Here is a 14,673-nt window from a genome sequence, read left to right on the forward strand (position 1 = left end):
TGGGACTACTTTAGCCCCCACCCCTTCCCATGCCTCCTCCCCCCAAGCCCTCTCCCTCCCACAGATCTCCCGATATCATTGTTCTCTATTGTTGTACTTGTGTGCTTCTCCCTCTCCCCATCTTGTCTCCCGCTCCCTTTGTCATGTTTTATGTGTCAGTTTGTCTTTTTGTGATTAATGTTAGCTCTTACACGAGCCTCGATCTTGTATACAAAAAAAAAAAAAAAAAAATAGACAATATGGTGTTTCGTGCTGGGTTTACATGTTTTTTTAAATCGATTTTTAAAATCCTCATCACCTCTTCTCACTGAGGGTGGATAGAGGTCATCTTTTCACCCCTGTCTGCTTGTTTGTCTGTCTGTTTATTACTTGTAAAATAAAACATTTTTCAAGTATTTTGGTTGGTCTTTTGCGTTATTCTGTCTGTTTGTCTGTCAGTCGCCTAATGCTCACAATTACAAACCTATCGTCATGAAACTTTACCAAGTTGTAGAGGTAATCACAGCTGAGAAGCCCATTGATTTTGAGGTCAAAGGTCAAAGGCCATCTTCAGGTCAAATTTCTGAAATCGTAATTTTTCACTGAATTGTGGAAGCAACGATATTTGAGGTCAAAAGGTCAAAGGTCAACTCAAGGTAAAACTTCTCAAATCAACAATGTTTCAAGTGATTCTTCACCATTCAGTGATGGGGCTAAAACTGATGTGACTTATGACAAATACGACGAATGAGAAAACCCGGTGGTTGAGTTTGGTAAGTGACAAGGAAGAATTGATTAGATTTTGGTTTCGGTCCGAATCCAGATCTGACCTATGAGTGGGATATAAAATGTAAGCTATTCTGCCTGGTGGAGGTATGTGCTCCACTGAGTGCTGTTCTTGTTACCCTCGCCAGAGGAGAGGGTATTGCATTTGAGTCCGTTTGTACTTGCGAAAATCAAAGATTTTTCAAGTATTTTAGTTGGTTTTATGCGTTATTCTGTCTGTTTGTCTCTGTCTGTCTTTTTCTTTGTCTGTCTGTCTGTCTGTCTGTATGTCAGTCGCCTAAAGGACACAATTTTCAACCGATCTTCACGAAACTTCACCAAATGGTAGAGTTGGTCATAAGTAAGAAGCCTATTGTTTTTGGGGTCAAAACGTCAATAGGTCAACATTGGCCAAAGGTCACCAACTTTGTCATATTTCTAAAATGCTCAATTTTCATCTGATTGACTTAAAATCTTATGATGATTTGCATATCTGATCACTGAATTCAACCACCAAGTATTTTTGAGGTCAACATAGGTCAAAGGTCAACAGAGGCCAAACTTCTAAAATCCTCTTTTCCAATTTCAATTCTTTTTAGATCAAGATCAATTTTTCCAATTTAAGATTATCCAATCCAATTTTAATTCTAAAATTCAAAATTCAATCTCTTACAGTTATTCTTTTCTACATTCCCTAAACTCACCTGCATTCCACCCCTCCTCCAGCGTTTCCAAACGGATCTCTGACTTGAAAATTTAGAAAAAAACTCATTGTGCAATGAATGTTCGTTTTCCATTAATCGTCTAACACTTTAGAAAATCGAAACGCACCCCTCCCCTCCTAAACCCCCCCTCATCCCTACCATTCAAATCTCCCCCCTCACCCCTCCCATTCAAATCTCCCCCCTCGCCTCCGAAACTCCCCCCTCACCCCTCATGTGCTTGTTAAAGTGGACATCTCTCTGACCATTCTCAGGGAGCCTGCTCAGCATCGACGAGTCTGGCATTTCACTCAGGCCAACTGGCACGGTCTTCAAGCAGCCATCAATCTTCTGGACTGGTCTCCCATCTCTACCACCTCTGACATCAACTCATCCTGGGAATTCTTCCAAAGTAAATTGCTCTCTCTCATGCACAGATTTATCCCATCTCGTCTTCAGTTGTCATACCCTTCCTCCCGTCCATGGTACATGGAATCTTGTGGTGAGGCTGTTGCCCAGAAACAACTTGCCATCGTCTCCTGGAAAGCAAATCCAACGGAAGGAAATGTCATTTCCTTTCACAAAGCCCAAAACAAGTGTGTGTCCACCCTCAGGAGAGTCAGGAAGCAATATCTCTCCGTTCTCAAGACCGAACTCTCTTATCTGTCTCCCTCTTCCAAATCCTGGTGGCGTCTGATCAAATCTGTTTCTGGTGTTTGTTCCCCATCCATCCCCTCCCTTACCTCAAACGGCTACACAGCTGACTCTGCACGTGAAAAAGCTGAATGCCTCAACTCTGTGTTTGCCTCTAAATCTTGTGTCCTAAACCCATCCCTCTCTGTACCCACCGTACCCAGTCATACCCAGCTGCTCCTGGACTCCGTGTCCTTTCCTCCTGACAAGGTGGAAAAGTTTCTGTCAACCCTCGACTCTGATTCTGCAACTGGACCTGACGGCATCAGCCCACGGGTCCTAAAATCCTGTTCTTCCGCTCTTTCACTCCGTCTCTCTGTTCTCTCACCCTCTCTTTTGCTCAAGGTCAACTGCCATCTGCTTGGAAATCAGCCAACATCACCACTTTGCACAAAAAAGGTGCAAAAACAGATCCTAGCAACGACAGACCAATCAGCCTTCTCCCAATTATCAGCAAAGTCATGGAATCCATCATTGCTTCGGACATGAAATCTTTCCTCTTCTCCAATGGCTTGATCTCTGATCATCAATTTGGTTTCAGACCAGGTCACTCTACTCTGGACATGCTGCTTCTGCTGTCTCAACAATGGATGGAGGTCCTCAATGCCAAACAGGAAATTAGAGCCGTCTCCCTCGACATATCACTTGCCTTTGATACGGTCTGGCACCCCGCTCTGCTCACCAAACTCTCCTCCTTTGGTATCCATGGAAATCTCCACGCATGGCTGGCGGACTTCCTCTCTAGTCGTAGTCAACGTGTGGCCCTGAATGGGTTTCTCTCATCTCCTCTTCCTGTTCAGGCTGGAGTTCCCCAAGGCAGTGTTCTGGGCCCTGTGCTTTTTCTGGTCTTCATCAATGATCTCTCTGACTCGCTTGAAAATCCTCTCTATCTCTTTGCTGATGACTCCACTCTCTGCCGCTCCATTCCTCATTCCTCAGATCGGCAGTCTGCAGCCTCCTCACTCTCTGCAGACCTGGACAAAATCACAGACTGGGGAAACAAGTGGAACATGTCTTTCAATCCTGACAAATCTCACACTCTTACGATGTCTCTCCGAAAAGACCGACTGGACAACCCTCCCATCTACTTTCTGAATAATCCTCTCCAAGAAGTTCTGTCACTCAAGCTTTTGGGTCTCACTATCTGCCATGGTCTTTCCTGGGAAAACCACATTTCCAAGCTGGCCTCCAAAGCCAGTCGCCGACTGGGCATCCTCCGTCGTGTGAGGTCCTTCCTTGGCACACCTGAGCTCCTCACCACATACAAGGCTTTCATCCGCAGCTCAATGGAGTACTGCTCTCCCCTCTGGGCTGCTGCTCCTGCCTCACACCTAGCTCGTCTTCACGCTGTTGAAACCAAAGCGTTCAGAATCATTGGAATCTCCTGCGATGACGCTATCTCCGAGGGCCTTTCACTTACTCACCGCAGGCAGGTTGGTGGTCTTTCCGTCTTCTACCGACTCCTCTCCGGCCTTGCTCCCCCAGCTCTCTCTGGGCTCTGTCCCCCAAATATTCCTGCAGGTCGCACAAGATCTGCCTGCAACCCTCTTATGGTTAAACTGCCAAAATCAAGACTCTCTGCTCACCTTCACTCCTTCATTCCTCTTTTCTCCCGCCTCTGGAACAAACTCCCTCACTCTCTTCAATCCCACTCCTCCTTCCAGGTCTTTAAAACGGCTGTTCACCACCATCTCTTATCTTCCCCCATCCAAAACCTTGATCTTTTCTACCCCCGCTAATTTCACCCCAAATCCACTTTTTTGAGGTTGCGACTTCTTTCCTGGAAGTCCTTGGTGTCCTTGCGTTTTATACCTATCCTGCCTCCCCCCAGGCCCTCTCCCTCCCACACATCTCCCGATGTCCCTGCTCTCAAATGTTGTGTTTGTGTGCTTCCTCCCCTTCTCTCCCCATCTTGTGGACCGCTCCCCTTTTTATATACTTTGTTTGCTTGTTTGTTTGATTTGTTTGTTTGATAAATGTTAGATCTTTCACGAGCCTCGACTCTGTATACAAAAAAAAAAAAATACTCCCCCCACCCCTCACCTCCTAAACTCACCCCTCCCCTCCCAAACTCACCCTACCCCCTCCCCTTCAAATCTCCCCACCCTCCATTTTTCTCAATTCTCTCTCACCCCTCCTCCTCAAAGAAGCCTCCTCTCCACTTCCTCTCCCTTCCAACTCATACCTCTATCTCCTCAAACCTTCTTCCTCACTCTGCCACCCCCCCCCCTCCTCAAACAACACCTCAATGTGCCTCTTTCAATCATCATCAAACCTTTTGTCCTCCTCATTCTTCCCTTTCTCCGAACTCTTCTGCAATCTCTGACACTCTATCAACAGCTCTCCCTACCTCACCCTCTCACCCCTCATCTTACCCTATCCCTCCCCTCCCCTGTCCTGTCCTGTACCCGATGCTCCCCCTCCCTCTTCCTTAACGGTATGGCCCTCAAACATCCGGGGCCTTTGCTCAAACCTGATTGATCTCCATACAGGTTGCTTCTGACAAACTAGACTTAATCCGCTTAACAAACACTTTCCTCTTTCAAGATGTCTCTGATTCCTCAATATCTCTCCCTGGTTATTCCCTCCTCCGTTATGATAGACCTGAGCCTCGTCCTGGTGGTGGGGTTGCTATCTTTATCAAAAACTCTCTTCCTCACTCTCCTTGCATTGCCCTCTCTCCACCCCACCCCCAGGAGTACCTCTGGCTCTGGCTTCCTCTCCGCTCCCACCTTTTGTTCATATGTGTTTTGTACCGTCCTCCAAGCAGTGATGACTCCATTTACATCTCACTGCCTGACAACATGGACCAACTTCTATCCACTCATCCCAACTCTCTCTCTCCCTCATATGTGGCGACTTCAATTGTCATCATGCCAGCTGGCTGGGTGTGGGTTCCTCTCACATCAGCCATTGCACCTCAGCAAAGGATTTCTGCGACTCATTGGGACTGACACAATCTGTCAATTTCCCGACCCGGATCTCAGTCAATGGAGTATCTTCTCTTCTAGACTTGGTTATGACAAACTTCCCTGCAAATTTCTGCTGCTCTTCTGCTCCAATCAGCTCATCTAATCATGTGCTTGTTAAAGTGGACATCTCTCTGGCCATTGTCAGAGAGCCTCCTCAGCGTCTACGAGTCTGGCATTTCACTCAGGCCAACTGGCACGGTCTTCAAGCAGCCATCAATCATCTGGACTGGTCTCCCATCTCTACTGCCTCTGACATCAATTCTTCCTGGGAATTCTTCCAAAGTAAATTGCTCTCTCTCATGCACAGATTTATCCCACCTCGTCCGGAGTTGTCATACCCTTCCTCCCGTCCATGGTACACTGAATCTTGTGGTGAGGCAGTTGCCTGAAACAACTTGCCTTTGCCTCATGGAAGACAAATCCAACGGAAGGAAATCTCCGTTCCTTTCACAAAGTCCGGACCAAGTGTGTGTCTACCATCAGGAGAGCCAGGAAACGCTATCTCTTTACGCTCAAGACTGAACTCTCAAACCTGTCTCCCTCCTCCAAATCCTGGTGGCGTTTGGTCAAATCTGTTTCTGGTGTTTGTTCCCCCTCCATCCCCTCCCTTACCTCAAACGGCGACACTGCTGACTCCGCACGTGAAAAAGCCGAAAGCTTCAAATCTGTGTTTGCCTCAAAATATTGTGTCCCCAACCCATCTCTCTCAGTACCCACTGTACCCAGTCTTACACAGCTGCTCATGGACTCTGTGTCCTTCTCTCCTGATAAGGTGGAGAAGTTTCTGTCAAACCTCGACTCTGATTCTGCTACTGGACCAGACGGCATCAGCCCACAGGTCCTAAAATCCTGCTCTGCTGCTCTTTCACACCCTCTTCTCTTCACCCTCTCTTTTGCTCAAGGTCATCTGCCATCCGTTTGTAAATCAGCCAACATTACCGCTTTACACAAAAAGGTGCAAAAACAGATCCTTGCCAACTACTGACCAATCAGCCTGCTCCCAATAATCAGCAAGGTCATGGAATCCATCATCACTTCTGAGATAAAATTCTTCCTCTTCTCCAATGGCTTGATCTCGAATCATCAATTTGACTCAGACCAGGTCACTCTACTCTGGACATGCTGCTTGTGCTGTCTCAACAATGGATGGAGACCCTCAACGCCAAACAGGAAATCAGAGCTGTCTCCCTTGACATATCACGTGCCTTCGATACGGTCTGGCACCCCGCTCTGCTCACCAAACTCTCCTCCTATGGTATCCATGGCAACCTCCACGCATGGCTTGTGGACTTCCTCACCGGTCGCAGTCAAGGTGTGGCCCTCAATGGAATTCTCTCATCTTCCCTTGCTGTTCAGGCTGGAGTTCCTCAAGGCAGTGTTCTGGGTCCTGTGCTTTTTCTGGTCTTCAGTAATGATCTCTCCGAATCTCTGGAAAATCCTCTTTATCTCTTTGCTGATGACTCCACTCTCTGCCGCTCCATACCTTGTCCCTCAGATCGGCAGGCAGCAGTCTCCTCACTCTCTGCAGACCTGGACAAAATCATAAACTGGTCCAACAAGTGGAACTTTTTTTTCAATCCTGACAAATCTCACACTGTCACTTTCACTCTTCGAAAAGACTGACTGGGCAACCCTTCCATCTATTTTCTCAACAATCCTCTCCAAGAAGTTCTGTTACTCAAGCTTTTGGGTCTCACTATTTCCATGATCTTTTCTGGGAAAACCACATTTCCAAGCTGGCCTCCAAAGCCAGTCACCAACTGGGCATCCTCCGTCGTGTGAATCCTTCCTTGTGTTACGTGGTCCTCCCCAAACCCCGGCTACGGTGTACCTCCGAGCTCCGAAAGGAGTCACGGCAGAAAGAAGTGCTATTATGTGTGCCAATGACCAATGGTGAAACCACACCAATCAATTGTTACAAAAATCAAGTATTGTATTAAAACCACACAATAATAACAAGTAACGCACGTACAAGAAAACCTCACTTGCACAGCAAACACCATATAATTTATATGATGGTACCACCAATTTCCTGAATCAATAACTCACGGTATTCCCACGTGAGCAATCGGTAACATCCCCCAAAGTCACTGTCACGATACCAGGCCAAAGGCGATCCCCTTGGCTCTCGCGATCACAAGAAAAGGTCGTACTGAGACCTGAACCCAGAACGGCTAACAGTCGACGCTGCAGAAGAGCCGCATGGTGAGGTGTCGGGCCGACGTCGGTCCGGTAAAAGTTCACCCAAAAGGCGACTGGGAGTTCACACCTTTGGTTCACCAGACAATGACGCTGACATGAACAATCAGTGGCTCCCAAGCGGAGAACCGCGAAGAACCGCGAGTTCCCAAGCGAAATCCACGACACACACGAGAACCAGGCGAATGGCTGTTGCGAGGTGAAATGGCTGGTGCGAGGTGATATGGCGGACGGGCCGGTAATGCAGGCGTACCTGCTCTCCAGCGATGATTCACTTTCGGAACCAAAAGCAAAACCCGTCACGCAGGTTTATTTGCCACAGCAATAACGACACCGTCACAGGAATCCCTTTCCCGGGAAACCAATATTCGCTCGTGACCAATATCCACCAGCGTCTGCTCGACACCTCGAAGCAGATAGGCCTTCCTTTCCCGATCTCACTTGTTCCGCTTTCCTGCCGCTTCTTCTTCTTCCGTTTTCGCCCTCACCCATCTCGTTTTCCTTCTGAGACATTATTTTTACCTTTGAAGACAGTTATCTCCATTTCACACTCAAACTGTAACAATAATAGTACATGAAACTAAAAATGATTCCAGTGGATGACAACCACAAAGACGGGAGTGACGAATCCGTAACACTTGGCACACCTGAGCTACTCACCACATACAAGGCTTTCATCCACAGCTCAATGGAATACTGCTCTCCCCTCTGGGCTGGTGCTCCTGCCTTACACCATGCTCGGCTTCACGCTGTAGAAACCAAAGCATTCAGAATCATTGGAATCTCCCGTGATGAAGCTGATTCTGAGGGCCTTTCACTCATTCACCGCAGGCAGGTAGGTGGTCTTTCTGTCTTCTACCGACTCCTCTCCGGCCTTGCTCCCCCAGCTCTGTCTGTCCTCTGTCCCCCAAATATTCCTGCAGGTCGCACAAGATCTGCCAGCAACCCTCTTCTGGTGAAACTGCCAAAATCAAGACTCTCTGCTCCCCTTCACTCTTTCATTCCTCTTTTCTCCCACCTCTGGAACAAACTCCCTCACTATCTTCAATTTCACAATTTTAGCTCTTTCACGAGCCTCGACTCTGTATACAAAAAAAAAAAAAATCCCACTCCTCCCTCCATGTCTTTAAAACAGCTGTTCACCACCATCTCTTATCTTCCCCCATCCAAAACCTTGACCTTGTCTACCCCCGTTAATTCACCCGATCCACTTTTATGAAATACCGACTTCTTTCCTTGAAGTCCTACCAGTGTCGATGTGTTTTATACCTCTCCCACCCCGCCCCCTTCCCTCTGCCCCCTCACCCAAGCCCTCTCTGTCCCACAGATCTCCCGATGTCCTTGTTCTCTACTGTTGTACTTGTGTGCTTCCCTCTGTCTCCCCATATCTCCCACTCCCTTTATTATATGTTTTGTGTGTCCGTTTATGTTTTTTTGTGATTAATGTTAGCTCTTACATGAGTCTCGATCTTATACTGTATACAAAAAAATATATATATATCCTCAATTTTCATCCGATTAACTGGAAATTTAAAGAGGATTTGCATATCTGGTCACTAAATTTATCCACCAAGTATTTTTTAGGTCAACGTCGGCCAAAAGGTCAACATAGGCCGAATTTCTAAAATCCTCAATTTTCATCTGATTGACTGGACATTTTAAGAGGATTTGCATATATGGTCACTGAATTCAACCCCCAACTAATTTTGAGGTCAACATTGGCCAAAAGGTCAACATAGGCTAAGTTTCTAAAATCCTAAATTTTTATGCAATTAACTTGAAATTTTAAGACGATTTGCATACCAGGTCACTGAATTCAAGCTCCAATTATTTTTGAGGTCATCATAAGCGAACAACTTATTTTAGGGATATCGCAAGTATCGTGCTATGCACGACGTATTTGTTGTTTGTCTGTTTGTCCGCAGAGAATAAATACGATTTTCTCTGCAACCATTGTTCCAATTCACAGGCAATTTTCACCATTGGTGCACCTAATTTTTAATGATAATTATGACGTCATAGATCACGTGGTATGGGCACCATCTTGGAAAACCCGAAAAACTTTGCACCTCTAACTCTATATCTCTGAAAGCGCTGCATGGAATAAATGAGACATTGCTCATTGTAAAGAATTCTCCATGAGGAATAACATGTGTTAATGATGATGTCATAGGTTCCTCCATTATGACGTCATAATTCGACAGGTGCACAACTTCATCCGATCAAGATGAAATTTCTTGAGCGTCATTTATGAATAAATTGGTGGAGAAAAAAATTAATAGTGATGACGTCATCGGTCACGTGGTTCGGTTGCCATATTTGTTTTAACACAAAAGCCTTTAAAACCACTAAAACACATCCTGGCAAGGGTCTACCATCTCTGATTGCTCTTTCTAGTTTGTTATGCATTGCATTTGTGCTACCTACTCGGCTCTACTTAAGTAACCTGCAGTGTGTGCTTATAATCTTCTTCTTCCTTCATATGTATCACATTGCTGTGGGGTCGCATCATTGGCTGAGGGTGCGACTGTGCAATTGATGCAGTGCCTCTGTAGGTTAGAGCAGGAATTTGTGATTTGTTCATAGTGCCGACGATAACTCGCCTACTCTTTGTGAAGGATACCGTGGGATATTCAGCGTCCACCAACGAATGTTGGTAGATGGGACGAGACACACTTTTAACATCCATAACACACACTGATGATTCACCTTGCCTATGAAACACCTGGATGACAGTTTATATCTGGGTCTGGATTCAAACCCAGGCTGAGAAGGCTTCAAGGTGTGTGTGCGTCCCTCTCGGCCATCGTGCCAGCTCATTGTGTATAATGAGGGACGATGATGGAGATAAGAGGAAAGAGGAATTGCAGCCACAATGGCTTGGAAGCTTAATGATAATTGTTTGCACAATTCGCATGTTAGTTATATGCTTGAGCCATTCTGAACAGGTGAGGCTCTCAATGCTTCAAAATTCTCTTTTTGTTGTGGTGGGTTGTAGAAGTGGTGGTAGTTGAAAAGAGGGTTTACAAAATGAGCATGTGATAACTATGATGGTCCGTAATTCCGTAATTGTGATGATGGATAATGATATGGTGGGACAAGCAGTGGGGAATGTGCAGCGCTGCATATTGCAAAGTAGTGGGCAGTGGGGAATGTGCAGCGGAGCATAGTCCGATGTAGTTGGCAGTGGGGTGTGCAGCAGAGCATAGTCCGATGGAGTGGGCAGTGGGGGAAAGTGCAGCAGAGCATAGTCCGATGTAGTGGGCAGGTTTTTTTTTTTTTTTTTTTTTTTTTGTATGCTGAATCGAGGCTCGTGAAAGAGCTAACATTAACTTCACAAACAAATCGACCAGACAAACAAAATACACAAAAAGAGGGAGCGGAAGACAAGATGGGGAGAGAAGGGGAAGCACACACACACAACATCCGAGAGCAGGGAGATGTGTGGAAGGGAGAGGGCCCGGGGGGAGGAGGCGTGGGAAGGGGGGGGGGGGAGGGGAGGGAGAAGTATAAAGCACAAGGACACCAAGGACTTCCAGGACAAAAGTTGGTATTTCAAAAAGTGGAATTGGGGTGAAATTAGCGGGGGTAGAAAAGATCAAGGTTTTGGATGGGGGAAGATAAGAGATGGTGGTGAACAGCTGTTTTAAAGACTTGGAGGGTGGAGTGGGATTGAAGAGAGTGAGGGAGTTTGTTCCAGAGGTGGGAGAAAAGAGGAGTGAAGGTGAGCAGAGAGTCTTGATTTTGGCAGTTTAACCAAAAGAGGGTTGCAGGCAGATCTTGTGCGACCTGTAGGAATATTTGCGGGACAGAGCCCAGAGAGAGCTGGGGGGGGGCAAGGCCAGAGAGGAGTCGGTAGAAGACGGAAAGACCACCAACCTGCCTGCGGTGAGTGAGTGAGAGGCCCTTGGAGTTAGCTTCATCGCGGGAGATTCCAATGATTCTGAATGCTTTGGTTTCAACAGCGTGAAGACGAGCTAGGTGTGAGGCAGGAGCACCAGCCCAGAGGGGAGAGCAGTATTCCATTGAGCTGCGGATGAAAGCCTTGTATGTGGTGAGGAGCTCAGGTGTGCCAAGGAAGGACTTCGCACGACGGAGGATGCCCAGTCGGCGACTGGCTTTGGAGGCCAGATTTGAAATGTGGTTTTTCCAGGAAAGATCATGGCAGATAGTGAGACCCAAAAGCTTGAGTGACAGAACTTCTTGGAGAGGATTATTCAGAAAGTGGATGGGAGAGTTGTCCAGTCGGTCTTTTCGGAGAGACATCGTAAGAGTGTGAGAATTGTCAGGATTGAAAGACAGAGTGCAGCAGTGGGGGAAAGTGCAGCAGAGCATAGTTCGATGTAGTGGGGCAAATGCAGCGGAGCATAGTCCGATGTAGTGGGCAGTGGGGAAGTGCAGCAGAGCATAATCCGATGTGGTGGGCAGTGGGGGAAATGCAGCGGAGCATAGTCCGATGTAGTGGGCAGTGGGGAACGTGCAGCAGAGCATAGTCCGATGTGGTGGGCAGTGGGGGAAATTGCAGCGGAGCATAGTCGGATGTAGTGGACAGTGGGGAAAGTGAAGCGGAGCATAGTCCGATGTAGTGGGGAATGTGCAGAGGAGCATAGTCAGATGTAGTGGGCAGTGGGGAAAGTGCAGCAGAGCATAGTCCGATGTCGTGGGGAATGTGCAGAGGAGCATAGTCAGATTTAGTGGGCAGTGGGGGAAATGCAGTGGAGCATAGTCCGATGTAGTGGGCAGTGGAGGAAATGCAGCGGAGCATAGTCCGATGTAGTGGGGAAAGTGCAGCTCAGCATAGTCCCATGTAGTGGGCAGTGGGGGAAATGCAGCGGAGCATAGTCCGATGTAGTGGGCAGTGGGGAAAGTTCAGCTCAGCATAGTCCCATGTAGTGGGCAGTGGGGGAAATGCAGCGGAGCATAGTCCGATGTAGTGGGCAGTGGGGAAAGTGCAGCTCAGCATAGTCCCATGTAGTGGGCAGTGGGGGAAATGCAGCGGAGCATAGTCCGATGTAGTGCGCAGTGGGGGAAATGCAGCGGAGCATAGTCCGATGTAGTGGGCAGTGGGGAAAATGCAGCGGAGCATAGTCCGATGTAGTGGGCAGTGGGGGAAATGCAGCGGAGCATAGTCAGATGTAGTGGGCAGTGGGGAAAGTGCAGCGGAGCATAGTCAGATGTAGTGGGCAGTGGGGAAAGTGCAGCTCAGCATAGTCCCATGTAGTGGGCAGTGGGGGAAATGCAGCGGAGCATAGTCCGATGTAGTGGGGAAGGTGCAGAGGAGCATAGTCAGATGTACTGGGCAGTGGGGGAATTACAGCGGAGTATAGTCCGATGTAGTGGGCAGTGGGGAAAGTGCAGCAGAGCATAGTCCGATGTAGTGTGGAATGTGCATAGGAGCATAGTCAGATGTAGTGGGCAGTGGGGAAAGTGCAGCAGAGCATGGTCCGATGTCGTGGGGATTGTGCAGAGGAGCATAGTTAGATTTAGTGGGCAGTGGGGGAAATGCAGCGGAGCATAGTCCGATGTAGTGGGCAGTGGGGGAAATGCAGTGGAGCATAGTCCGATGTCGTGGGGATTGTGCAGAGGAGCATAGTTAGATTTAGTGGGCAGTGGGGAAAGTTCAGCTCAGCATAGTCCCATGTAGTGGGCAGTGGGGGAAATGCAGCGGAGCATAGTCCGATGTAGTGGGCAGTGGGGAAAGTGCAGCTCAGCATAGTCCCATGTAGTGGGCAGTGGGGGAAATGCAGCGGAGCATAGTCCGATGTAGTGGGCAGTGGGGGAAATGCAGCGGAGCATAGTCCGATGTAGTGGGCAGTGGGGAAAATGCAGCGGAGCATAGTCCGATGTAGTGGGCAGTGGGGGAAATGCAGCGGAGCATAGTCAGATGTAGTGGGCAGTGGGGAAAGTGCAGCGGAGCATAGTCAGATGTAGTGGGCAGTGGGGAAAGTGCAGCTCAGCATAGTCCCATGTAGTGGGCAGTGGGGGAAATGCAGCGGAGCATAGTCCGATGTAGTGGGGAAGGTGCAGAGGAGCATAGTCAGATGTACTGGGCAGTGGGGGAATTGCAGCGGAGTATAGTCCGATGTAGTGGGCAGTGGGGAAAGTGCAGCAGAGCATAGTCCGATGTAGTGTGGAATGTGCATAGGAGCAGAGTCAGATGTAGTGGGCAGTGGGGAAAGTGCAGCAGAGCATGGTCCGATGTCGTGGGGATTGTGCAGAGGAGCATAGTTAGATTTAGTGGGCAGTGGGGGAAATGCAGCGGAGCATAGTCCGATGTAGTGGGCAGTGGGGGAAATGCAGTGGAGCATAGTCCGATGTAGTGGGCAGTGGGGGAAATGCAGTGGAGCATAGTCCGATGTAGTGGGCAGTGGGGGAAATGCAGCGGAGCATAGTCCGATGTAGCGGGGAATGTGCAGAGGAGCATAGTCAGATGTAGTGGGCAGTGGGGGAAATGCAGCGGAGCATAGTCCGATGTAGTGGGCAGTGGGGGAAATGCAGCGGAGCATTGACCGATGTCGCGGGGAATGTGCAGTGGAGCATAGTCAGATGTAGTGGGCAGTGGGGGAAATGCAGCGGAGCAAAGTCAGATGTAGTGGGCAGTGGGGGAAATGCAGTGGAGCATCGTCGGATGTTGTGGGGAATGTGCAGAGGAGCATAGTCAGATGTAGTGGGCAGTGGGGGATATGCAGCGGAGCATAGTCCGATGTAGGGTGCAGTGGGGGAAATGCAGCAGAGCATAGTCAGATGTAGTGGGCGGTGTGGGAAATGCAGCGGATCATAATCCGATGTAGTGGGCAGTCAGGGAAATGCAGCGGAGCATAGTCGGATGTAGTGGGCAGTGGGGGAAATGCAGCGGAGCATTGTCCGATGTAGTAGGGAAAGTGCAGCAGGGCATCGTCAGATGTAGTGTGCAGTGGGGGAAATGCAGCGGAGCATAGCCCGATGTAGTGGGGACAGTGTAGCAGGGCATAGTCCAATGTAGTGGGGATCATGCAGAGGAGCATAGTCCGATGTAGTGGGGAATGTACAGAGGAGCATAGTCCGATGTAGTGGGCAGGGAGGAATGTGCAGCAGAGCATAGTCCGATGTAGTGGGCAGTGGGGAATGTGCAGCGGAGCATCGTCGGATGTAGTGGGCACTGGGGAATGTGCAGCAGAGCATCCTCCGATGTAGCGAGGAATGTGCAGAGGAGCATAGTCATATGTAGTGGGCAGTGAGGAATGTGCAGCAGGGCATAGTCCGATGTTGTGGGCAGTGGGGAAAGTTGCAGCAGAGCATAGTCCGATGTAGTCGGGATAGTGCAGAAGAGCATAGTCCGATGTAGTGGGCAGTGCGGAATGTGCAGCAGAGCATAGTCCGATGTA

General features: G+C 48.5%; 1 protein-coding gene across 1 annotated transcript in view; it reads left to right on the plus strand.

Annotated features, from left to right (window-relative positions):
• Nucleotides 1–14,673, plus strand: part of LOC137423882 (LIM homeobox transcription factor 1-beta) — a 433,294-nt gene that overhangs the window by 239,163 nt on the left and 179,458 nt on the right. The window lies entirely within an intron of this gene.

Source organism: Myxine glutinosa, chromosome 3, assembly GCF_964187855.1.
Source record: "Myxine glutinosa chromosome 3, kmMyxGlut1.1, whole genome shotgun sequence".
Classification (NCBI taxonomy): Eukaryota; Metazoa; Chordata; class Myxini; order Myxiniformes; family Myxinidae; genus Myxine; species Myxine glutinosa.